The following is a 24,310-nucleotide window of genomic DNA, read 5'->3' as shown; positions in this document are numbered from 1 at the left end:
CATCTCCCCCCAAATAAATAACACAAAAGACAAACAAAAAACCCACTCTCATCTGTAGTAGGTGTTTCCCTATTTTTCTATAGACACACTGTGGAGGGCTGCTTCTTCTTTTTTTTTAAAGCTGATTAAAAAATATATATATATTTATTTATATATTTGGTTGCACTGGGTCTTTGTTGCAGCATGTGGGATCTAGTTCCCTGACCAGGGGTTGAACCCGGGCCCCCTTCATTGGGAGCACGGAGTCTTAGTCACTGGACCACCAGGGAAATTCTGAAACCGTGGAGCGCTTCTTGTGGGGCTGGGGAGAGATGACAAATTGCAGGGGCATTAAGGATCAGTCAGGCTGGGTTATGTCCCGCAAAAACTGACAACATCTAAATAAAGCTAGCTTGGTGAAGAATCTGAATTCAGCTCAAGGTTGGCTCGAACTTGCTGGGAAGCTCTGCCCCTCAGGCTGTCCACCTGGAAATGGAAGACAGCTTGCCCTGACGGGAGGAAGGTCATGGTGGAGGAGTCTAACCCCACCTCCCCCTCATGGACAGGCTGCCCTTCACCAGGACTGTGCCAGGACTTAATCTCCTACTCTGGGAAACCAGAGGGTTAAACTGGGAGTCTACAAGCTACCTTCAGGTGCTGAAAATTCTATGATCCTACAATTCTGAGAATTAAAGAAGCCACAGTGCAACCCAACAGCTACAGAAGCACAGGCTTCTCCCACCCAGGCAGGAGGGAGGGGAGCCTTCCTGGCTGGGATCAGCTCAGGGAAGAGCCCTCGGGGTGCGGGTTGGACCCCCCTCAACACTCTCCTTCCAGGCTCAGGACCAGTGGTCCCTTCCATTCAAACCTCCCGCTCCCACCGTGTCCCTCACCCCACCTCACACACACCCCTCTCCCGGAGCCCAACTTCTCCTGGCCCGCGCTGACCAACACTGCCACTAAACCCAATGGTATAATTAACCACCGATAATAACCCCAGACAACGATCTGGTTGAGAGGATGGGCTAGCCTGAGTCACAGTGGTTTAAATTTAATTTCTGGAGGACATCCTGTTTATTGTTAACCCAGCCCCGTAATTTGGGAGTGTTAACCCTTTGGGGGCTGGCTCATTCACGTGGCTTCCGTAAACAAATCAGCTCTGGCTGTGTCATTACCAGGGGAAGGGAAGCGATGGAACTGAAAAGGAAAGGGGAAAAAAATGAAATTGCCATTTCCCTTTCGCAGACCTGAAGAAGACAGGTTAAGAGGAGAGCCTTAGACTCCTCCCCCCCTCCTCCCAGTTACTTTTCCCCAGATCAGGGACTCAAGCTGATTGACACAACAGTTTTGGACAGCAAGACACTGCCTTCAAGGACCATTTCATTTTGGTAACAGTGCAAATGAGGTCCTGGTGGCATTGCAAAAGGACTGATCCTGCTCTGTGGCAAGCATAAGGCCTATAAAAAGCTCAAGACCAGGAATCAGAAACCCCAGTCTCTGCCTCTGGCTAGTTTCTTAGACAAACTATAAAACAAAGGAGTTGGACTAGATGGCCCTTTCAGCTTATCTAAAACTTGAATTCTACACTGAACCTCCCTTCCAAGAATGTGGGGAGCAGGATGAGAATGCTAAACACGACTCAGAGCAGTCGGCATAGTGACGCTAACTTGGTGTCTAGTGCTACTGCCTCCCCGGTGGTTCTCACGAAGAATCTGCCCGCAGTGCGGGAGACCTGGGTTCAATCTCTGGGTTGGGAAGATCCCCTGGAGAAGGGAATGGCTACCCACTCCAGTATTCTTGCCTGGGAAATCCCATGGACAGAGGAGCCTACAGTGCAAGGGGTTGCAAAAGAGTCGGACGTGACTGAGCGACTAACACACACACATTACTACCAACTAGAGACAAAAGGAATTAGGAACTTCGATTCCATTATTTGTGGTGCCACAGCCTCTCTCTCTCTAAATCTTAATTTAGAATCACTGTATTTTTAGAGCTGCGAGTTGCCATAGAAATTTTTCCAGTTCAACCCTCTCATTTGGTGGATGGAGGAGATATGGAGGGGCGCAGTGACGAGCCCAGGGTCACGCGACAACAGGACGCAGAACAAACTGTCAGGGCCTCGATTTGTTCATATTTCTCTCAGCTACTCAGAGTGTAATACTCTTTCACACGAACACATTCCTTCACGTGTATTTGAACAAACTAGGAAAAACCATCTGCCCACAATACCTCATCTTAAAATACTATGGATTTTACAAAGGGTTCATGGTTATGAGACAGGAAACGAAAAGAGGACTGTGTTATCAGGAGAAGGAGACTGCTGCTCAAAGGGGTGCGTCTACACAAATGACAGGCTCCATGCACTGTGTGGACGGAGCCAGGTCTCTGTAATCTCACCGTCAGCAACTGACAATCACCTACAACTCTATCATTCAATTCTGATCAGGTTTCAGTTCACCTCTTCAAAAGCCATCTCCCTGCCTGAAGAATGCTTTTCTTTTAAAAAAAAGTTACTTTTATGCTCGGGCCTGGTGCACTGGGAAGACCCAGAGGAATCGGGTGGAGAGGGAGGTGGGAGGGGGGATCGGGATGGGGAATACGTGTAAATCTATGGCTGATTCATATCAATGTATGACAAAACCCACTGAAATGTTGTGAAGTAATTAGCCTCCAACTAATAAAAAAAAAAAGACAAAAAAAAAAAGTTACTTTTAAAAGTTTTAGGTTTACAGACAATTGTGAGGACAGTCCCTAACTCCATATATTCCACACCCAGTTTCCCTTATTATTAACCTCTTTCAGTTGTATGGTGTATTTATTACAATTGAGAAGCCAAGCCTGAGATTTACTCAGATTCCCTTAGGTTTGACCTCAGGTCCTTTGAAGTTCAGGATCGCAGCCAGGCTGCTGCATTCCATTTAGTTGTCAAGTCTCCTTAGCCTCCTCCTGATCTTTTCTCAGACCTTCCCTGTTTTCTGATGATCCTGACCATTTTCAGGAGTGCTGGTCAAGTATTCTATAGATGGTCCCTCGGTTGGGGTTTGTCTGCTCTTTTTCTCATGACTGGATTGGGGTTACTGGTTATGAGGGGAAGAAGTAAAAGAGCCATTCTCGCCACACGGATAGCTTTCTAAAAAAAAAAATTTACCATTGGAATTTTCTAAAAATTCTTTACTGACTTTGTACACAATATTGCTTCTATCTTTTTTTTTTTTTTGGCCTTGAGGCATGTCGGATCTCAGCTCCCCGACCAGGGATCCATGGCAGCCCCTGCACTGAAGGTGCAGTCTGAACCACTGGACTGCCAGGCAAGTCTTTCAAAGCGCCTTCTTACAGGTGATGGGAGCCTCGGTCACGGGGCTGAAGCAGTGTTTTCCAGGATTCTCCACTCTACGGTCACTTCCCACCCCCGCGCCCTGGAATGCCCCCTCCCCTCTTTGGAAGGAGGCCGCCAGGCACAGCCCATACTTGAGGAGGAGTAATACTCCACCTCCTGGAGGGCAGAGTATTGACACGAGTTATTTGGGATTCTGCACGGCAGAGTTCTGTTCTTCGTTTGTTTATTTATTCAGTCATTTGTATCAGTATAAGTGCACGTTTACTTTGTATGAGTTATAATCCAATACTACTTTATTTGTTCGTCCGGCTGTCCCAGCCTCGGGAGCTGCTCTAGTTGGCCCCTGTGCCTTCTGACACACCCACGTCCGTGTGTGTGTTCTGTTAGCACTTCCTTGCTTTCTGGACAACAAGGTGCTCATTGTGTGCATTTCCGGCACCAGCCTCAGAACTGGTGAAGGAACTCCCGAAACCAGCAGCCACTGTGCCTCCATAACACAGTCTCGCTCTGCTGTTTAGCTTCCTTCCTCTTTCAGCCAATACAACTGCCACCCTGGTTCAGCCGAGTGGCTGTTCATTTGTTCTCCAAATCCTAACTCCCTGTCCCAAAGTGGGACGTCCTTTTTTTTTTTTAAGCGTCAACACTGTCACTTACAATTTCATCAGGGCAAAAGGTATAAAACTTGGGGCAACTGGAACATACAGCCACCCCACCCACAGGGAACCCTTCCCTTCTCCTGGTTTCATAAAAGCTGTTCTGAGTCTCAAACTTTGTTGACCTTCTTTGAAATGTCGATGACTTTATTTGGCATTTAAAAATATTCTACCTTTTACAGTTGATTACAGTTCATCTCTTTAAAAAGTAAAACATGTTCATCAGAGAAAACTTCAGAAATACAGAAAAGAGAAGAGAGAAAAAAAGAGAGAGAGAAAGAGGAGGAAAAGAAAAAGAAAAAACCCCAAACAGCCCACAGTCTCCTATTGAAAGACAACCAAGGTTAATGTTTTGGTGTTAATTATATTTTAACATTTGCAGGAAAAAAAACAAAAACACAAAAGAAAACAAAGCTTGAAGCAGATATGCCAAATGTTAGTAGTTAATTCCGGGTGGTGAGAATATGATTACTGTTCTCTTCTTTGCACTTCCCCTATTTCTCAAATAAACTTAAGAAAAAACTTACTTTTTTTTCTTGACTATAAAAATAACACCTGATCAGTGTCAAAAACTTGGAAAACTATGAAGAACACAACACAGATACAAACACACAAAATCCCAGAGAAAAAGTACCACCTCAAACCTCAGTGTACATGAATGTGCACACGTGTACAGTAGATACATTACTTACACAACTTTTAAAAAATAAAGGGACCGTATATCAGGAGTGTTTTTATATGCCAATTTAGTTTTCATTGGCCTTTTTCTTTTTTTATTAATGTTTAATTAATTTATATTATTTGTTTTTAATTGAACGATAACTGCTTTACAATATTGTGTTGGCTTCTGCCATACCTCAACATGAATCAGCTACAGGTATACATACGTTCCCTCCCTCCCACTCCATCCTACCCCTCTAGGTTGTCACAGAGCCTTGGTTTGAGCTCCGAGTCATTCACCAGATTCCCACCGGCTATTTTACATGTGGTAATGTACATGTTTCCATGCTACTGTCTCCATTCACCCTCGTCTTTCCCCCCACCCCCGTGTTCCCTACATCAGCTTCTCCACTGCTGCCCTGCACCATCTTTCTAGATTCCATATGTGTGTGTTACAATATGACATTTGTTTTCTTTCTGACTTCACTCTGTATAATAATTAGCCTGATTTTAAGAGCTAACTAGTGTTTCATTAATCAACTGTACCACTAGTTTTCTTTTTGTACTCACATCACTCACTCACTGTTCATTTCAACTGCTTCAAGTTTTTCTTCTCTTGAAAATGAAAATGAATGGCTAAATCTTTGGGCACATCAAGGGTTAGTTACAATTAGTTGGAATCGCTGGGTCAAAGGATACCTGCAGGTTCAAGGTTATGATTCACTTGCCAAATGGACCCTGAGACAGATTGAAACAGTTTACATATTTTTAAAGCACTGAAATAGTTTATATTTTGCCACCAGCACTTTGGACAGTGTATTAGGATTATTTTCCTGGCTTACTATTTCCCTTTCCATTTTATAGGTGTGTGTGTTTAACGTAGAGGCTTTTAATTAGTATGAAGTCGAAATGACCAAGTCTATCTTTTTCCTTTACATTTTCTTCTTTTGATATCCTACAAAGACCTACCTCCTCCACCCCAACACAGAAAAATTCATCTAGATTTACTTTATTACTTTTATGACTTCCTCTTTAAGCTTTGCTCTTATCAAAGCTATACATGTGCATTGTTAACAAGGGAACAATGTTTGCTAAGCAAAACATTAGGTTCTAGGCTCCCCAATCTCAATCACTTGAGATGAGCCTTCTAACTTGGCTGTTCTTTTTTTTTTGTTGTTGTTGTTTGATGTGTACCTTTGCATCTTTAAATAGAAAATGTGAGCATTGCCCCTCTTTGATCATTAGGTTTCAGGCCTAGCTATTGACTTTTTATCGTGGAAGAAGATTTAACTAAACAAACACATGCACCTCTTTTGGGTCTTCACCCCTATTACCAAAGGCATATTTGCAACTCTTGTCTTCTCAATAGAGTTATACTGTGATCTGGTTAGATTCATATGAAATGCACTATTAGGAACATAATGTGATTTGTTTTCCTTCCTGCGTGTGGCAGCCAGCAGACTGTTCAGCCTCAGCCAAATCTTCAGGAGACAGCAGAGTTCCTGAGCCAAACTCCCCAGCTGAGCCACTCCCAAATTCCTGACAATCAGAAACTGGTATTGTTGGGAGGCACTGTTTGGGTAGGGGGGGAGATAATCTGTTACACAGCAACATAGAACTCAGAACACTGCATAAGTTTCCCTAAAAATAGTTTTTACTTTCACATGCTTAATTTTCTATGTTTAGCCCTAATCCTCTTTCAATTGTCTAAATCTACTCAGTACATTCCCTTGAATTAGGTATTCTATCATCTTCCCTTCCTGAAAGTCTCTACTGGAGTGTTGAACCTAGTCTGGATGGACTGCCTCTGCTCCTGGGCTCTCCCATCACCATCTTCACAGGGATTTCTCTGGCCTCTCTTAGGAGCTTCTCCACCTGGACTCTGGGTCTTCCCCTTTCTTGCTTTACTCCTCATCTGGGTGGGCAAAGTTGTGAGGGAAATAATTTTTTAAAATGTATTTATCTGGTTGTGCCAGGTTTCAGCTGAAGCATGTAGAATCTAGTTCTCTGATCAGGGACTGAACCTGGGCCCTCTGCATCAGGAGTGTGGAGTCTTAGCCATTGGACCACCAAAGAAGTCCTGGAGATCATTTCTGATACGGCACAACCCAAACTCTTTTTATCCTATCCTCACGCTATAGTTAGTTGGACTGGGTATAGAATTATAGGCTGGGAACGACTTCTTCCAGAATCTCAAAGGCACTGGTTCCTTGGCTTCTCTTTTCCCAGTACCATTTCGGTGGTGAAGTCTGAAGTCACTCCGATTCCCAAACCTTTTCAAGGGATCTGCTTTTTATTTTCTTCATGCAAGCTTCAAGGATCAGATGTGCATCCTCTGCAGTACAGAATTTCACAACAATGTACCTTGTGGTGTTTTCATCCATTGTGCTGAGGTATTCACAGGACTCTGTCAGGTTGGCCATTTATAATCTTTAGTTTTTGGATTAAAGGAGACTTTGTTGTTGTTGACCCACTCCCATTTTCTGTTTGCCTTTTTAAAAAATTTCTGAAATAATTCTGATGCTGACCTTGGTTGGTCCTCTAATTTCCCTGGTTTTTTTTTTTTTTCAATGTCTCCTTATCTTTTAATATTTCTAAAGAGATTTTCACTTCTGCTATCATGTTTTTCATTTCCAACAGCTCTTCCTAATTTTCAGGATGTCTTTTTTCAAAAAAGAGTAACCTGTTTTTACTTATCAGATGCTTTATTTGAAACTTTCAATGAGAGCTTTGAAAAGAGCTTCCTCTTCTTTTAGAGTCTCAGTTTCCCTTCAAGTTGCTTTTATGGTTTGTTTTAGTCTCCATTTTTCATACTAAATACGTCCCTTGGACGAACAGTAATTCTTAGTTATCTTCTCGAATATATGACTAGGAACCAAAAGGCAGCTGTGAGCACATGAATAGTGTCAGTCTACTATGTAGGATGATCTGGCTGAGAAATCTTGTAGGGGATCCTTGATGTCAGTATCTGGTCTTTTCTCTGAGGGAGGTGAAATTCCCTAGAGAAGATTCTTCCACGCCCATGCACTGGATATAAAGACCCAAGCTCACTGTTCTGGGATCTCAGGGAGTAGAAGAGGCCCTGTGTGTGTGCATGTGGGGAAGGGGTGTGTCAGCACTCTATATGCATTCATCCACTTCATCCCCTATGAAGTCTTGCCCTCACCTGTGGCCCTGAAGCTTACACAATTCTGCATACCCTTTTAAAGAAAGAGATTCCAAAACTGCAAATGTAAAAATAGGTCTGAAAGTGAATGTTTATTTAGACAGAGAAAAGAGCATAATAAATTACAAGTTATAAAGCCTGACAAATAACATGAACATCAGAAAATCAAGAATAACCTAATATTTTTATTAATCATCTGCCTGACACACCTTTATATTTATTTCTCTACATTTTTTTTTTTTTGGCTGCATAGTCTATGATTGCCTCTTCATATGACACAGACTTGATAAATCATTTTCTTAGAGAGAAAAGAAAGATAATTCAGCCTTTTTTCCAGTGGCGTTGATTGAAATTTGTTTTTTATTACTGACAGTTTAGAAAGGCTTTTTTATGCAGCTTACTGGTAACATATAAATATAATATAAATTTTAGGACTGTTGTAAAATTTATGAAAATCTCATGTTTCTTTCATAAGTAAACTGTAAGATTTCAGGGCACATTTCAGATTCTCTTGTACAATGACTAATCTTAAATGCTCTCTGAATTAATGAGAGAAACTGGCTTGTCACTGATGTCCTCGTAGGAGGGCATACCATGAGTTTTATGTTTTCTTTGTTATGTCTTTCATGTTAAATCCACTAGAAATTTAAATGTTTTAGCAACATGTTCATATGATTTGCTCCTCCTCTTCATTAGCTGGATTATCAAATAATCATCACTCCTATTTAAAACTGATCTTATTCTCTTAATGAATTGCTAGCTTTCGGTACAATGTGACATTGTTTTGTTACTCTTTACTTGATTTCAGAATATTATCTATGATTTCATTGCTCCCCTTTGTCACTTGTTTTGTGTTTTATCGAATTTTCCTTTTAACTATAAAATAAATTGAAGATGACAAAAAAAGGCATATCCTTTGTGTATTTCCAATATAGGAGTCTGTAATGTCTCACTTGGTTTATTAAAGTTTTCCAAAAATCTCCTTACAAACTGAAGTCAAAACAGCAAACTCTCAATTCAACATCCCCCTACCCCAATCCTGTCCCATCTCAAAAAAGGTCTAGGCTACTCTAAAGCTGCCTGACATGAAGGGTAGTATATAGAAGCAGAAGGACCTAGAGATTGTAATACCAAGTGAAGTCAGACAAAGACAAACATCAAATGATATCGCTTTTATGTGGAATCTAAAAAAAATGGTACAGAAGAACCTTTTACAAAACAGAAACCGAGTCAGATGTAGAAAACAAACTACGGTCACCAAGGTAAAAGGATCAGGGAGGAATGAATTGGGAGACGGAAACTGACATGTACACACCGCTATATATAAAACAGATAACTGAAAAGAAAAAAAAAAAAAAACAGATAACTGAACAATAAGGACTTAATGTGCAGCGCAGGAAGCTCTACTCAATACTCTGTAATAATGTGTAAGGGGGGGCCTCGCAGGTGGCTCAATGTTAAAAAAAAACAACAAAAAACCCGCCTGCCAATTCAGGAGATGCAGGAGACTCAGGTTTGATCCCTAGGTTGGGAAGATCCCCTGAATAGGAAATGACAACCCACTCCAGTATTTTTGCCTGAAAAATCCCATGGACAGAGGGGTGTGGTGGGCCACAGTCCACGGGGTCACCAAGAGTTGTACGTGACTGACCTACATGGGAACCTACACACACACAACCTACGTGGGAACAGAATCTAAAAGAGGGGCTACATGTGTTTGCACAACTCACTCACTTTGTGGTACAGCAGAAACTAACGCGACATTGCAAACCAACCGTACTAAAAAAATTAGTAAGAAAAAGAAGACGGAAGAAAGGAAGGCAGAGGTAAGCTTAACTGAGAGCAGCATAAATACATTTCCGAAGTTTATGGAAATAGGATCATTTGTACACATGGCTAGGTTTCCTACCAGGGCCCTGGACAAAGTCCATGTAAGCAAGGGGCCCTGAAGCCGAAGCTTTATTAGTTTCACCCAGTAAATCCACCTTTGTGTGCCCTCATAGAGAAACTCTCTGCTTCACACTCTTCAGGGTGTAGCCCCTTGATTCTTCTGCTAGGGTGAGGTGGGGACAGCCTCTGGGGAAATGGACTTGGGGAGGAGATGGTAGGACTCTCACCTTTTTCATAGGCAGCTTTCAACCAGTCTTCCTAACCTGAGTGTTTGGCTTTGCTTTGCTTCTAGAGGTGTCCAGGGCCACCAATTCCCGAACCTTTGAGGATTTTATGACGGAAGTTCTTGGTTTTTCAGAATGCTAGTTCACGATCTGGCTTCCTGGGAAATGCCAAGTCCATTACCCAATGTAACTGCATTCTAAACCCCAAGTGTTGTTGATAACAAATACCAAAAAGCAAAGATTAAAAATCTAGAGTAGAGGTTAGACTCTCAAAAACACAGTATTAAAAAAACAAACAAAACAAAATCACAAAGATTATAAAAAATATATATCAAGTTTGCTTTAAAAATAGGGTCTTTTTCTTTTTTGGCGAGACAGGAAACACAGAAAAGGTGTATAAACTTGAACCCAAAACAACAAAGTAAATGGCAACGGGATCATACTTGTCAATAATTACCTTAAATGTAAATGGGTTGAATGCCCCAACCAAAAGACAAAGACTGGCTGAATGGATACAAAAACAAGACCCCTATATATGCTGTCTACAAGAGATCCACCTCAAAACAAGGGACACATACAGACTGAAAGCAAAGGGCTGGAAAAAGATATTTCACACAAATGGAGACCAAAAGAAAGCAGGAGTAGCAATAGTCATATCAGATAAAATAGACTTTAAAATAAAGGCTGTGGAAAGAGACAAAGAAGGACACTACATAATGATTAAAGGATCAATCCAAGAAGATGTAACAATTATAAATATATATGCACCCAACACAGGAGCACCGCAATATGTAAGGCAAATGCTAACAAGTATGAAAGGGGAAATTAACAATAACACAGTAATAGTGGGAGACTTTAATACCCCACTCACACCTATGGATAGATCAACTAAACAGAAAATTAGCAAGAAAACACAAACTTTAAGTGACACAATGGACCAGTTAGACCTAATTGATATCTATAGGACATTTCACCCCAAAACAATGAATTTCATCTTTTTCTTAAGTGCACACAGAACCTTCTCCAGGATAGATCACATCCTGGGCCATAAATCTAGCCTTGGTAAATTAAAAAAAAACTGAAATCATTCCAAGCATCTTTTCTGATCACAATGCAGTAAGATTAGATGTCCATTACAAGAAAAAAAACTATTAAAAATTCCAACATATGGAGGCTGAACAACACGCTTCGGAATAACCAACAAATCACAGAAGAAATAAAAAAAAGAAATCAAAATATGCATAGAAACGAATGAAAACCAAGTGTTGTTGATGTCTCTTCTATATTCCTTGAATTTGTAGATTCACGATTTTTAAAAAATCACCTGTGTTTCTTGTAGGATTTGTAAGGGAGATAAAACTAGATGCATAATATTACACATTATAATGTATAATGTACTATATATTATAGATACATTATACTATATATACCTAGTTTCTCTCTCACAAATCCCACAACCTGTCACCTCTACTTAGAACCTGCTTTATTAATTTTAAATAACAACTTTATGAGATGAAATTCACATACTATAAGATTCATTCTTTTATAAGTGTACAATTTGGTGTTTTATACTGGTGTTTTTATAAGTGCACAATTCACAGTCTTGTACAACCCTCACCACTAATTTTATTTTATTTTTGACCATGCTGTGCAGCTTGTGGGATCTTAGTTCCCAGACCAGGGATTGAACCTGCACCCTTGGCAGTGAAAGCAGAGTCCTAACTACTGGACTGCCAAAGAATTCCCACCACTAACTAATTTTAGAACATTTTCATCACCCAAAAGGAAACCCCCTATCTATTAGCAGTTTTATCACCCAAAGGGAAACCCTGTATCTATTAGCAGTCATTCACCATTTAAAGCTCAACATTCAGAAAACTAAGATCAAGGCATCCAGTCCCATCATTTCATGGCAAATAGATGGGGAAAGAGTGGAAACAGTGGCTGACTTTACTTTTCTGGGCTCCAGAATCACTGCAGATGGTGATTGCAGCCATGGCTTATTCCTTGGAAGGAAAGTTATGACCAACCTAGACAGCATAATAAAAAGCAGAGACATTACTTTGTCAACAAAGGTCTGTCTGGTCAAGGCTATGGTTTTTCCAGTGGTCATGTATGGATGTGAGAGTTGAACTAAAAAGAAAGCTGAGTGCTGAAGAATTGATGCTTTTGAACTATGGTGTTAGAGAAGACTCTTGAGAGTCCCTTGGACTGTGGGGAGATCCAACCAGTCCATCCTAAAGGAGATCAGTCCTGGGTGTTCATTGGAAGGACTGATGCTGAAGCTGAGACTCCAATACTTTGGCCACCTCATGCGAAGGGCTGACTCATTTGAAAAGACCCTGATGTTGGGAAAGATTGAGGGCAGGAGGAGAAGGGGACAACAGAGGATAAGATGGTTGGATGGCATCACCAGCTCAACGGACATGGATTTGGGTGGACTCCGGGAGTTGGTGATGGACAGGGAGGCCTGGTGTGCTGTGGTTCATGGGGTCACAAAGAGTCGGACACAACTGAGAGACTGAACTGAGCCATCTTGTAGTGTAGCAGAAAGACACTTTCAGTCTCTAAGGATTTGCCTATTCTGGATATTTCACATAAATAGAATCATATAACATGTGGCCTTTTGTGTTGGCTTCTTTCACTGAGCAAAATGTTTTCAAGGATTAGCCATGTTGTCGAATGTATGAGTACGATGTTGAGCCTCTTTTCTGGTGTTTATTAGTCATTTGTGTATCTTCTCTGGAGAAACATCCATTCAAATTGTTAGCCCATTTAAAAACCTGATGTTCTTTTAACTGTTGAGTTCTTTTAACTGTTGAGTTGTAAGAGTTCTTACAACTGTTGAGTTGTAAGAGTTGTGGGTACAAGTCCCTAATCAGATATATGTTTTGCAAATATTTTCTGTCACTTGTGATTTGTTTTTTTCCACTTTCTTCATGGTGTCCTTTGAAGAATTAAAGTTTTAGATTTTAAAATAGCCGAATCTATGTTTTCTTTTGTTGTTTGTGGTTTTGGTTTTTGTATCTAAGAATTCTTTGCCAAATCCAAGGTCATGAAGATTCATATTTACATTTTCTTTACTTAGAGTGTTCTAGTTTCAGTTCTTAGATCCTTTCTAACTTCAGTACATAGTGTAGGTAAGGGTCCTACTTCATTGTTTTGCATGGGGCCATCCAGTTATCCCAGCATTGTTGGTTGAAAAGACTTTCCTTTTCCGTTGAACTGTCCTGTCATACTTGTTAAAAATCAACAGACCATCAGTGTAAAGGTTTATTTCTGGACTCAATTCTATTCCATTGATTTGCATATCTACCTTAATGCTAGTACTACACTGTCTTAATTACTGCTGCTTTGTAGTAAGTTTTGAGATTGGGAAGAGGAAGTCTTCCAACTTTGTACTTCTTTGCTAAGACTGTTTTGGCTATTCTGTGTCCCTTGCATTTCCAAATGAATTGTAGTGGTTTGTTTTTCATATTTAAATCTTCACTCCATGTAGAGTTTGAGTGTATGGTTAGCCAGTTGCTTTAACATGATTTAAAAAAATAATCTTTAAAAAATTTTTTAAAAAAGATTTTTGTTTTAAATGACCATTTTTAAAGTCTTTATTGAATTTGTTACAATATTGTTTATTTAAGTTGGCCATGAGGCATGTGGGATCACAGCTCCCCAACCAGGGATCGAGCCTGCATCCCCTGCATTGGAAGGCAAAGTCTTAACCACTGGACCACCAGGGAAGTCCTCCCCCTGCCAAAAAAAAATTAATCTGTCTTTGAAAAATCATTTTATTAGTGTTAAACATTTCCACTCTATACCACAAGAAGGTTCACTCTCTTTCAAACAACACAGGTTTAATTATTTAGGTTTATAACAACTCAATATCTAGTAAGCAGATCCTTCTCATTACATTTCTTTTTAAGGTAATTTCGTGGCTACTTTAACTTTGTTTTCAGATTTAACATGAAATTCAAAATCATGTGATGTATCCCCCCTTCTAAATCAGGGTATTTATTACTGAAAATACATTTAGTTTAGTTCAGTCGCTCAGTCATGTCCGACTCTTTGTGACCCCAGGCCTCCCTATCCATCACCAAGTCCCGGAGTTTACTCAAACTCAAGTCCATTGAGTCAGTGATGCCATCCAACTATCTCATCCTCTGTCGCCCCCTTCTCCTCCTGCCTTCAATCTTTCCTAGCATCAGGGTCTTTTCAAATGAGTCAGTTCTTCACATCAGGTGGCCAAAGTATTGGAGTTTCAGCTTAGGCATCGGTCCTTCCAATGAACACCCAGGACTGATCTCCTTTAGGATGGACTGGTTGGATCCCCTTGCAGTCCAAGGGACTCTCAAGTCTTCTCCAACACTACAGTTCAAAAGCATTGATGCTTCAGCGCTCAGCTTTCTTTATAGTCCAGCTTTCGTAGCCATCCATACATGACTACTAGAAAAACCATAGCTTTGACTAGATGGACCATTGTTGGCAGAGTAATGTCTCTGCTTTTTAATATGCTGTCTGGGTTGGTCGTAACTTTTCTTCCAAGGAGCAAGCGTCTTTTAATTTCATCGCTACAGTCACCATCTGCAGTGATTTTGGAGCCCCCCAAAATAAAGTCTGTCACTGTTTCCACTGTTTCCCCATCTATTTGCCATGGAGTGAAAATACATTATATTTATAAATTAACTTATGAAGAACTTACACCTTTATAAATATTAGATTTGCTCGTTTAGGGTCAAAACATTTGTTTCCAGTCGGTGAAGTCTTTTTATCATTTCTTTTGGCCTTAAGAGTTTTTTCATATAGGTCCGCTACATTTATTTTGTTAAATATTAACATCCCAAAGTAACACTTAAAGGTGAAATTTTTTGCCCTACATGTCTTAAGTGCATTCCATGGAATTTTATATTTTGGTTATGCTATGAATGGATTCTCTTTTTCACTTCATCTTCCTGGTACACAGGAAAGCTATGGGGTGTTAAATATTTACCCCATAACCAGTCACCACATCTATATGTTTAACCTGGTCTTAATAGCCCAAGAAATTTGGCTGGCAAGAAAAAAAGAACTAGGTTTTCCAAATAGTCATATTTTAAAATAACTGTAAGATTTTCCTCTTCTTCCCCAATATTTAATATCTATTTATTGTCTTGTATTATGGCATTGGCTAGAAATTGTAGAAAAGTGCTTCTGACTTTAGTAAGAATCTCTGAGCTTAATCTTCTGCTATAGAACAAGAAGGTGGCTCCTGGTTTCAGCCAAGAAGCCTCCCATTGGGTTGGCCAAAAAGTTCATTTAGGTTTTTTCTGTATGATAGTAGAAAAGCCTCAAAGAACATTTTGGCCAACCCAATAATAGTAAGGAAATATTTTTCTGTTTCCAGTTTACTGAAAGATATAAAGACTGGACTTTTGAATTATATCAATGCCTTTTCAGCATGCATTAACTGACCAGTTGGTTCGCCTATGACGTGCTGTGATGAACTGTGTGAATGCATGTCCCAAGAATGAGCCATCCTTTCATTACCGGAGTAAGCTCTACTTGGTAAAAAGTGCAGGTTAATTAACTCCGATGTGCACCCATCTTGTCCTCTCATCACAGCGCACAAGCACCTCCAGGGCAGGGACTCAGGGTTATGCTTCGTGCATCTCCTGCAAGTGCTGGACTAGGCACAGTGCTATTTTCAACCTTTTACTGAATGAACAGCCGGTGACTATGTATTAAGGGCATCCTTCATGCCTAGTACTACGTGAGGATTAGGGATCTCAGGATGAACAAGGCAGACTCATTCTATGATTTCATGGAGCTTATAGTCTGGTTTCATGCACATAGTAAGCAGGGAATGAATGCTTAAATGAATGAGTAAAATGAGACCATTGCCCTGAGGGCCCTATCAAATACCATAGTCTAATATAGGGCTCCTGAAAAAAGCTACTCTTAGATCAGGCTACATACAGAACAAAGAAAGGTAGTATCATTGTCCTTGGTCTCCCAGTCCTTATCTAGTTATAATAAAAACCTAAAAAGGCATCACCAGCCACAAGCACCAGCCGGGGTCAAGGCAAAGTACATTCAGTGGAGACCGAGAGAACAGAGCTGGCCTTTGGCATTGGCAGTAAAGCCTGGCCAAGTCAGCAGCGTATGGGTCAAGGGAACACATTTAAAGAGACTGAGAGGAAACGTGAAAGGAGAAGAGCCTCCTGGGTTTCTTCAGGCTGCCAAAGGGCAAATGTGCTCTGCTCTGCCAGAGGACTTGGGCAGGTGGTCTGACGGAGGGGTCAGATTCTCTGCCGCTGAAGTGGTAAAGGGTGGAGAGAGAGCAAAGCAACCTTAAGTCTTCTTCTGCCCCTTCATCTCCCCGACCTCTGGGTTTCATCCTGCGGTTCAAGGCCCCACAGAGACATCCTCAGAAGCAGCAGCAAGAGTGACAGCAAGGCAGCATCTCTTGAGAGCACGGCTGCCCTGGCGCAGCTGGGGCTCCGGGACGAGGGGCTCACTGGGCTTCCAGACTTCTGTCCTCCTCCTCCTCGTCCTCACAGCTCTCCCCTTGGAATCGGGGGGTGGGCGGTGGTCAGCAGAGGTCCAGAGAGGGGACGGGGCTCGCTCCCCGGAGAACCTCTAAACTCTGGAAGCTATCAGAAAGGCTGTGAGCTCCCGACCCAGGGAGTGGGCTTCCTTACTTGGTTCTCCTCGCCATTCCATAAATACGAGCACCAGAGGGCAGGGGAAGGAATATTTTGGTCTCGGGGACAAAATGGAGAAAACATTTCTCTCAGCCCTGCCCTTTTCCAACCCCCAACCAGCCCCACCTCAGAAAAGAAAAAAAAAAAATTCTCTGTGTACAGAGGGAAAGGGGAAGAGGGGGGGAAAGGGTTCTATTTTCTTTCACAATAAAGAAAAGTCAACAGGATGTTCTCCAAAGCTACAAATATACTTTTTCAAACAGTAAATATCTCTATTAGCAGCAGGATGCCAGTTGGCTAATTCTGTCTGTCTCAGTAAAACCTTTCCCAAAAAACTCCTGCTCTTGTGTAATGTCTATTTACAAAACCGGCTCTTGTGCCTTTTCAATTTACTGGGTTTCTCAATCTTTTGTTTCCCCACCCCCTCCATGGCAGAGGCAGAGACTGAGAGGCAGCCCCAGATGGCAGCTGGGTGGGGATCCCCCTGGTCACCCCAGCACATCTCTCAAGCCCTGCCTTCTTTGGAGAGTCCTTCAGTTCATCACCAAGAAGAGCTGAAAGAAGCTAAAACCTACGACCTCCTCCCTGGCCTTCACTGGGCCTCCTGGATTTGTTTCTATGGAGCCTGAATGGGCCCAGGCCCCAGCTGGGGGTGGCGAGAACCCTGGAATGATTCAGTCTACCCCCACTCTGCCATCTTCCAGATATCTCCAGCTGAGCAAAGATCAGAGTTCGGGGTGGTGGGGGGAGGGAGGGCTGAGCAGAGAGTAGGAGGCACAGTTGATAGTGGCTGAAATCCTGGCTCCCCAGGGAGTGGTCTGGGCCTGAGTCACCGTCTCGGCAAGAGCAGGAAGGTGGGCGAACGGCAGCAGCTTCTGCAGGCTGCAAGGACGAGCCCCTCCTCCCCCAGCCTTCTGTCACTCTATTCTCGGGTCGCTGCTGGCTCTGGTCTGAGGCCCCCACCAAGGCTACCACCACCTTGACCATGAGAGAGGAAACAGCAGGCTGGGGCCAGGGCAGGGCTTACAGGGAGTCAGCTGGCTCCGGAGGAGCAGCTGCTCGAGGGATGCCATCTTCTCTGAAGGGCCAGCTGGCCACGATGCCTGGGGCCAAGGAAAGTTCAGCCGGAGCAAGGACGCAAGAGACCCCATCAGAAAGACAAATGGCTTGAGCTATGAACGACCAATTTCCAGTGCCTACGACCACAGCCTCTCCAGCCCCACCTCAGTCCCTCCCCTAAATTAGCCGGATCCCAAACCAGAGTGCAGAGGACACCACCCTCACTTGCCACCACCACCGAGGAGGTGTGTGTGTGTTTAAAAATTAAAGGCATGACTCTGTGACTTGGCCGATTCAGTACTTGGGCCAGCACGATCGCCCAGCTCAGCTGTGATCCCTCCTTCCCCACGCTCCCGGGGCTGACCTCTGAAAGGAAAGGCAGAATGAATCACAGAGTGTGGAGTGAGTTCATCCAATAAAGAGGCCATTTACTGAGCACCTACTATTGCCAGTCTCTGTGCTCACTGCTTCCGCTGCGTCAGTTCATTCAAAGTGCTGCCCTCCCATATTTGACTCAAGAGATGGCACTCTGTGTGAGGGGATGGACTCTGGATCCAGGCTGCCTGGGGTCAAGACCGGGCTTTGCCAACTGCCAGCTGTGAGACTTGACAAGTGACTCAGTTTTCCTGTGTCTCAGTCTCCCTGTCTACAAAATAGGATCATAATATAGCTATTGCATAGGGTGGCTGTGAAATCTACATGAGTTTACTCTTTACAATAGTTCCCGACCTATAATAAGCAGCCTGTATCTGTCATAAAGATGAGGGTGGTCGTATCCTGACAATGCTAATCAAACTGAGGCCTAGATGGGGGACTTGCACAGAGTTACACAGAGGTTAAGTACGGCCAGGAGACTCAAAATGGTTGTTTTCTGTTTGGGGAGCACGCAGCAGTCCCATAACATAATCACCACTACCAGGATCAAGTAGATATATATTTGCTTACAACTGGGTGGTGACTTCCTCCTGAGCAGTAAAAGGATTTGTGACAGAAGCCTGGAGGTTTCTGGAACATCCAAAGATCAAAAGAGTAAGGAAGGCGATTCAGGGAGGTGGCTTGGACTTTTTCTTTTGGCCTTTCTTTCAGAAACTCCTAATATTTGACAGACATTTAAAAAAAAAAATGGTTTTCCCATTTTATAAACGGGGACCATAAGGCACTTGGAGGTGCACTGTTTGTCCTGCTTACTGGACAAGCCAGAAAGAAGTCTTCTTTGGCCTGACCTCCGCTCTGATGGGTTCATGGAGGCTGAGATGCAGAGACTCTGAGAAGCACCAGACGAGCTGAGGCACTAGCTCTGATCTCATTCTCACTTCTGTCCTTCACCAACCAGGAATCTTAAAAGCGCTTTTACTTTGTCATTTCCTCCTCTCTGTTGAAGGTCTGGTCCCGAGAAGTGAGAGGAAGGTTGGGATGGACATCCACCTGTATGGACGACACTATGAACGACCACACGAACACTGAGCCACACTAGCTTCAGGTCTGATCCTTCAACCTACACAGCAGCACAGATACTGCTGAAGCTCCTCGGGTTTTCCAACCTGATCCCACTTCCTTCTCCCCACCCCATTATCCTCGACATAACCACTACCCTGAATTCAGGGTGTATTATTCCCATATTTTCACTTCATAAATTTGAATCCATAAGCACAACACAGTACTGTTTTACAGGTCTAAACTTTATACAAATACGTGCTGGGCTTCCCAGGTGGCACTAGCGGTAAAGAACCCGCCTGCCAATGAAGGAGACGTAAGATATGTGGGTTTGATCCCTGGGTCGGGAAGATCCCCTGGAGGAGGGCATGGCAACCCACTCCAGTATTCTCTGCCTGGAGAATCCCAAGGACAGAGGAGCTTGGTGTAAAAAAGCTCCCCTATGGGGCAGAGTTGTATAATCACCAAAAATGAGAAAAAGCAGTTCCCCACAGGGTTGCAGAGTCTGACGTGACCAAAGTGACTTAGCACACACAAACTTTATACAAATAGTACAATATTAAATGTACCATTTGGAAACTTTATGTCTAGCATGATGTTTCTGAGACACACATGACTCCATTCATTTTGACTACAGCTTATTTTACCATATAACGATAACACGTTTTATTTCCCATTCTTCAGAGTCTGGACATCTATTAACACAAACAGTGAAGCAGTGGACATTTCTGCTGCGGGTCTCCTGCTGCACAGGTGTGAAAGGTTAACTGGGTGAGGGGCAGGCCCATCTCTGACTGTGTGAGGAGCTGCAAAACCTCCCAGCGGGCCTGTCAATTCCCTGCCCTCACCCCATGCAGTGGCTGTAGTTCCCACTGCTTCCTCAGACACCTGGGATTGCTGGACGAAATTTACCGTATCTTTCGACAGTCCAATAGCTGTGAAATAGTATCTCATTTCTCACTGTTGGTTTAATCTGCTCTCCTTGATTATTATTTTTTTTTAAATTTTTTTTTGATGTGGACCATTTTTTTAAAAATGTGGATCATTTTTTAAAGTCTTCATTGAATTTGTTACAATATTGCTTGTATTTTATGTTTTGTTTTTTTTGGCCCCGAGGCTTGTGGGATCTTAGCTCCTGGACCAGGGGTTGAACCTGCACCCCCTGCATTGGCACCTGAAGTCTTAACCGCTGGACCACCAGGGGAGTCCTTCTTTGATAATTAATACATGGAAAATCTTGGCTGAGGCTTTTGTCCACCTGGTTCTCTTTTCTATAAAGTAGTTGACAGTTTCCAAATCTATGGAATAAATTCTTATACAGAACCAACCAGTGTTCTTTACAGCTGCCCCTTCTGTATTTCTTATTAAAACCCGTGACAAAGAACCAAATAAAGAAACAGCACTATCTCGACCAGGCTGAAGTCACAGGTAGAAGCTTCTAGTCTGAATATTTGTAATAAACTCTGGGTCCTGTGTAGAAGACCCATCACGCGCCGATCATTTACACTACTGCATGTCATTCCACTGTAAACATCTATCAAAATCAATCATGAAAGCAATGAAGTGGGTCTTTCTCTAAAAACCAAAATAGAACATAATAGAAAATATCTGAGTGCATCGCACACATCCAATGTGAAACTAATTTCGAGTGTGTGTGTGTTGACATCAAAGGCATTTCTGACTGCAAACTGTAGTCAAAAAATTTCAGAAGCCACTGTCCAAGTTGTCCTGCCCCCATCTCCATTCTTTCGCTTCTGAATTATCCTGCAGACCACTGCCAAATTAATCTGACAAAAATCATTGCTTTTGCCCTGCCACTTCCCTGCTCAAAAACCTGCAATTTTCAAAAGCCTAGGCTTAATTTCAATTCCTCAGCATGGCACTGAAAGTGCTTACACTAGGGCCCCAACCAGAGTGCCAGCTCTCATCCACGAAGCTTCTACCCGAATCACTATTTATTAAACCCAAGCTGGCCTCCCGGCTGCCCGCCCCCAACACTCCAGAAGCATTCCATCTCTGTGCACTTTTACCACACCATTTTTCTAACCTGTACCCACCCCTCTGTCGTTCCCCACTGCAATAGGAAACGCTGGCTAAGTCAACGTTCAGTTACAATCACATCCTCTGCTTGACATCTTTCGGGATAAGCTACATGGATGTTTAGTGATCTGCTGTCATTCCTGTGAACCCCTGGCACTTTTCATACACCAGATGAAGGCAAGGATCGATTCTTAAAGCCTTCGGAAAAGCCCCAATGGTTAGTGCTTGATATACGTTAAATCAACAAAGATTCATTGAGCGCTATCTATGTGCAACAAACTACACTGGGCTCTATTTAGTAGATCAGCCACCAGAATAATGGTTTTGGGACAACAACTCTAATAGCTTAACTGCCAATATGAAAACTACCTCAATACATTTACTTAGAGTAGAATAATCAAGCTGGCCAAAAGGTTTGCTCGGGTTTTTCCACAAGATGTTATGGGAAAACCTGAACGAACTTCTTGGCCAACCCAATATAAGAAAATGCCTTTGACTAAGAAGCTATGGGACTCAAGATACTTGACTCTTTCAAACTTCTCCCAAACTAGGAAAAAGCCCCTTCCCCTCTTGTTACAAATGGCTGAAAGCAGAGTTTTATATCTGCACAAAACAATGTTGAATACAGAATCCCATGGGCTCCTCAATGGGCACTGCTATGCTCTTTATGGGCTTCCCATGTGGCACTAGTGGTAAAGAATCCGCCTGCCAGTGCAGGAGACATAGCAGACGAGAAATGGATCCCTGGGTCTGGAAGATCCTCTGCAGGAGGAGAGAGCAACCTGTTCTAGAACTCTTGCCTGGAGAATCCCATGGAGAGAGGAGCCTGGCAGTCTCCAGTCCATGGGGCCACAAAGAGTCAGACAAAACTGAGCATATGGCTCTTCACAGAGGAGGAAAAAGCTTGGGGAGAGGTTGGCCTGTCCCAAGTCACAGAAGTGAGTGGTAAGGCTACCCCAGGCGGGGAGGCCCCATAGTAGGAAGGAACCAAGATGGCCCAGAATACCTGAAGGTCTGCAGGACACGGGACTTCCTCTATCACTTAATGTGTGAAGACTAATCATTTCCTGTAACTCACTACCAACCTGCTCATGTTAATCAGCTGAGCAAAGTCAGACACCTTCCTCTGGGATCCAGTCAACTTGGGAATGGTTTTCCCCTTTCCTAATGTTCCTGTTCAAGCATGGGAATTCTCAGGCTTCAGTTCCAGTTCTGCGAGGTGAATGAATCCAGATAAGTTGCTGAAGGGAGATAATCAGACCTGAACTGCAAACCTCAAAGGGGAGATGCAGCAATGCTATCAGATAATGGATGGGAACATAATTTGCAAAGTTAAAAGTACTGTACAAATGTCAGATAGCAATGGTAGTGCCAGAGGGAAAAAAGCCTCTCCTGAGAAAATGTTTGCCACTGAACGGACGTCTCCCTCTGACCCAGCAGTTTACTGTCCTTGCTTTACATTCCATCCAGTGCATCTGACAATTACTGACTAGGGATCCACTACGTGCCACACACTACGTGTACACAGCGATGGAGAAGCCCCAGATCCTGCTCTCAGGGACTTTACCATGTGCGAGGCACATGTTTATGATACTTGGAGAGCGAGGGCGAACCATAGGAGAAGCACCGTGGAGCTGAACAAAGGAGTTTGGGTGGGGGGTGGGTGGCGAAGGCAAAGGAGAGAACAGACGGAGTAGACTCGGAAGCCACTTCTTCATGTTAACGACAGCATACTTAGACGCTCTTCAGTGCGGAAAGGCGCTTTTGCACATTTTTATCTTACATTTTTTCCTGAGTGAAGGCAAGTCAGTATATGGGAATATAGTCCTCATTCATACATCTAGTCAACATTTACGAATTGCCGGGAACAGTGCTAGGGCTACTATGGTGGCCAAGAGACAAGTGTTTTCAACAACTCATCGACTAGTGGGCTGAATGAAAAGCCAGCAATTCAAGGACAGACGCTAATAAGGGCCAGAGGAGTGGTACCCCACTCAGCTCGGCAGGGTGTGCAGGGGCCATTTAGGGAGGACCCTCAGAGGAGGTGAAACCTGCCCTGACTTTTTTTTTTTTTTACTTTTGGCTATGCTGCGTATCTGCTGCTGCATTGGGGCTGCTCTGTAGCTGGGGTGCAGACTTCTCGTGGCGGCGGCTTCTCCTGATGCAGAGCACGGGCTCGAGGCTGCACAGGCTCAGCGGCTGTGGCACATGCGCTCAGCTGCCTCGAGGCATGTGGGATCTTCCCGGACCATGGATCAAACCCATGTCCCCTGCAGTGGCAGGCGGAGTCTTAACCACTGGACCAGCAGGGAAGCCTTGCCCTGACTCAAAGGATGAGTGGATGCTGGCCTGGAGGATGGTGGGTCAGGGGGAGGAAAGCATTTTGGGCAGAGGCAACAGTGGGCAGAGAGGAGCAGGGGCACAAGAGACCAGGAAAACCATGGACACAGGAGTGAAGTGCGGTAGCCAGATCCAGAAGGGCCTTATGAGACATGGCCGAGTTAGGCCTTTATCCTGAAGATGGTGGGGAGGGTACAGGGTGAGAAAAACGGGTAAAAAAAAGATGTTCCCTGAGGAATACCAATGTTTGAGGAGGCAGAAGAATCACAAACACAAAAATCACATCTGTAGGGTTTCCATTCTTTTCACAACAGATCAGGTGACAAAGTTGAGAGTGCCGCTGGAGGAAACAAGACAGAGAAAGACCAAGCGCTTGAGCAGGCCTGCTGTGAACGAGGGGGCCAGGGCCTGGCCTCAGCTCACCAGCTCCTGCCACGTTTGTTTGTGTTGGCTTTAATTTCCTTTCTTCTGAATCAAACTCCTGAGCCTCTGGGTACAGGCCGATTTCTTTCAGCTGTGCTCCTTTTTCCTTGTCGCTGAAGCCTAACATCATCGTCAAGGTGTGCGGTTCCAAGGAAGACAGGTGAGTAAGATTAAGGCCACTATCCTTAATACTACTTAATTCTCTCTCCACATCATAATAAAGACACATACACACCCAGGGAGAGAGGGAGTGATGGGGGGAGGAGGAGGGGAAAGAGAGAAGCACTTGGCTTAGGGCCAAGAAGGAGATCTGTGATCTGATACGTGAATGTCAAATGCCTTCCTCAGAGCAGGGCTCACTGCTTGGCCACCTTGCTGAGAGGCAGATGGGTGGATGGTGCAGGAAGGCAGCAAGGGCCCACTAAACA

The 24,310-nt window shown here is 43.3% G+C and overlaps 1 protein-coding gene across 1 annotated transcript in view; it reads right to left on the bottom strand.

The window, feature by feature from the left end:
* Positions 1-24,310, bottom strand: part of BIN3 (bridging integrator 3) — a 50,128-nt gene that overhangs the window by 23,285 nt on the left and 2,533 nt on the right. The gene's annotated exons all lie outside the window — the stretch shown is intronic.

This window comes from Cervus elaphus, chromosome 16 (genome assembly GCF_910594005.1).
Source record: "Cervus elaphus chromosome 16, mCerEla1.1, whole genome shotgun sequence".
Classification (NCBI taxonomy): domain Eukaryota; kingdom Metazoa; phylum Chordata; class Mammalia; order Artiodactyla; family Cervidae; genus Cervus; species Cervus elaphus.
This window is presented reverse-complemented; position numbering and strand designations above follow the sequence as displayed.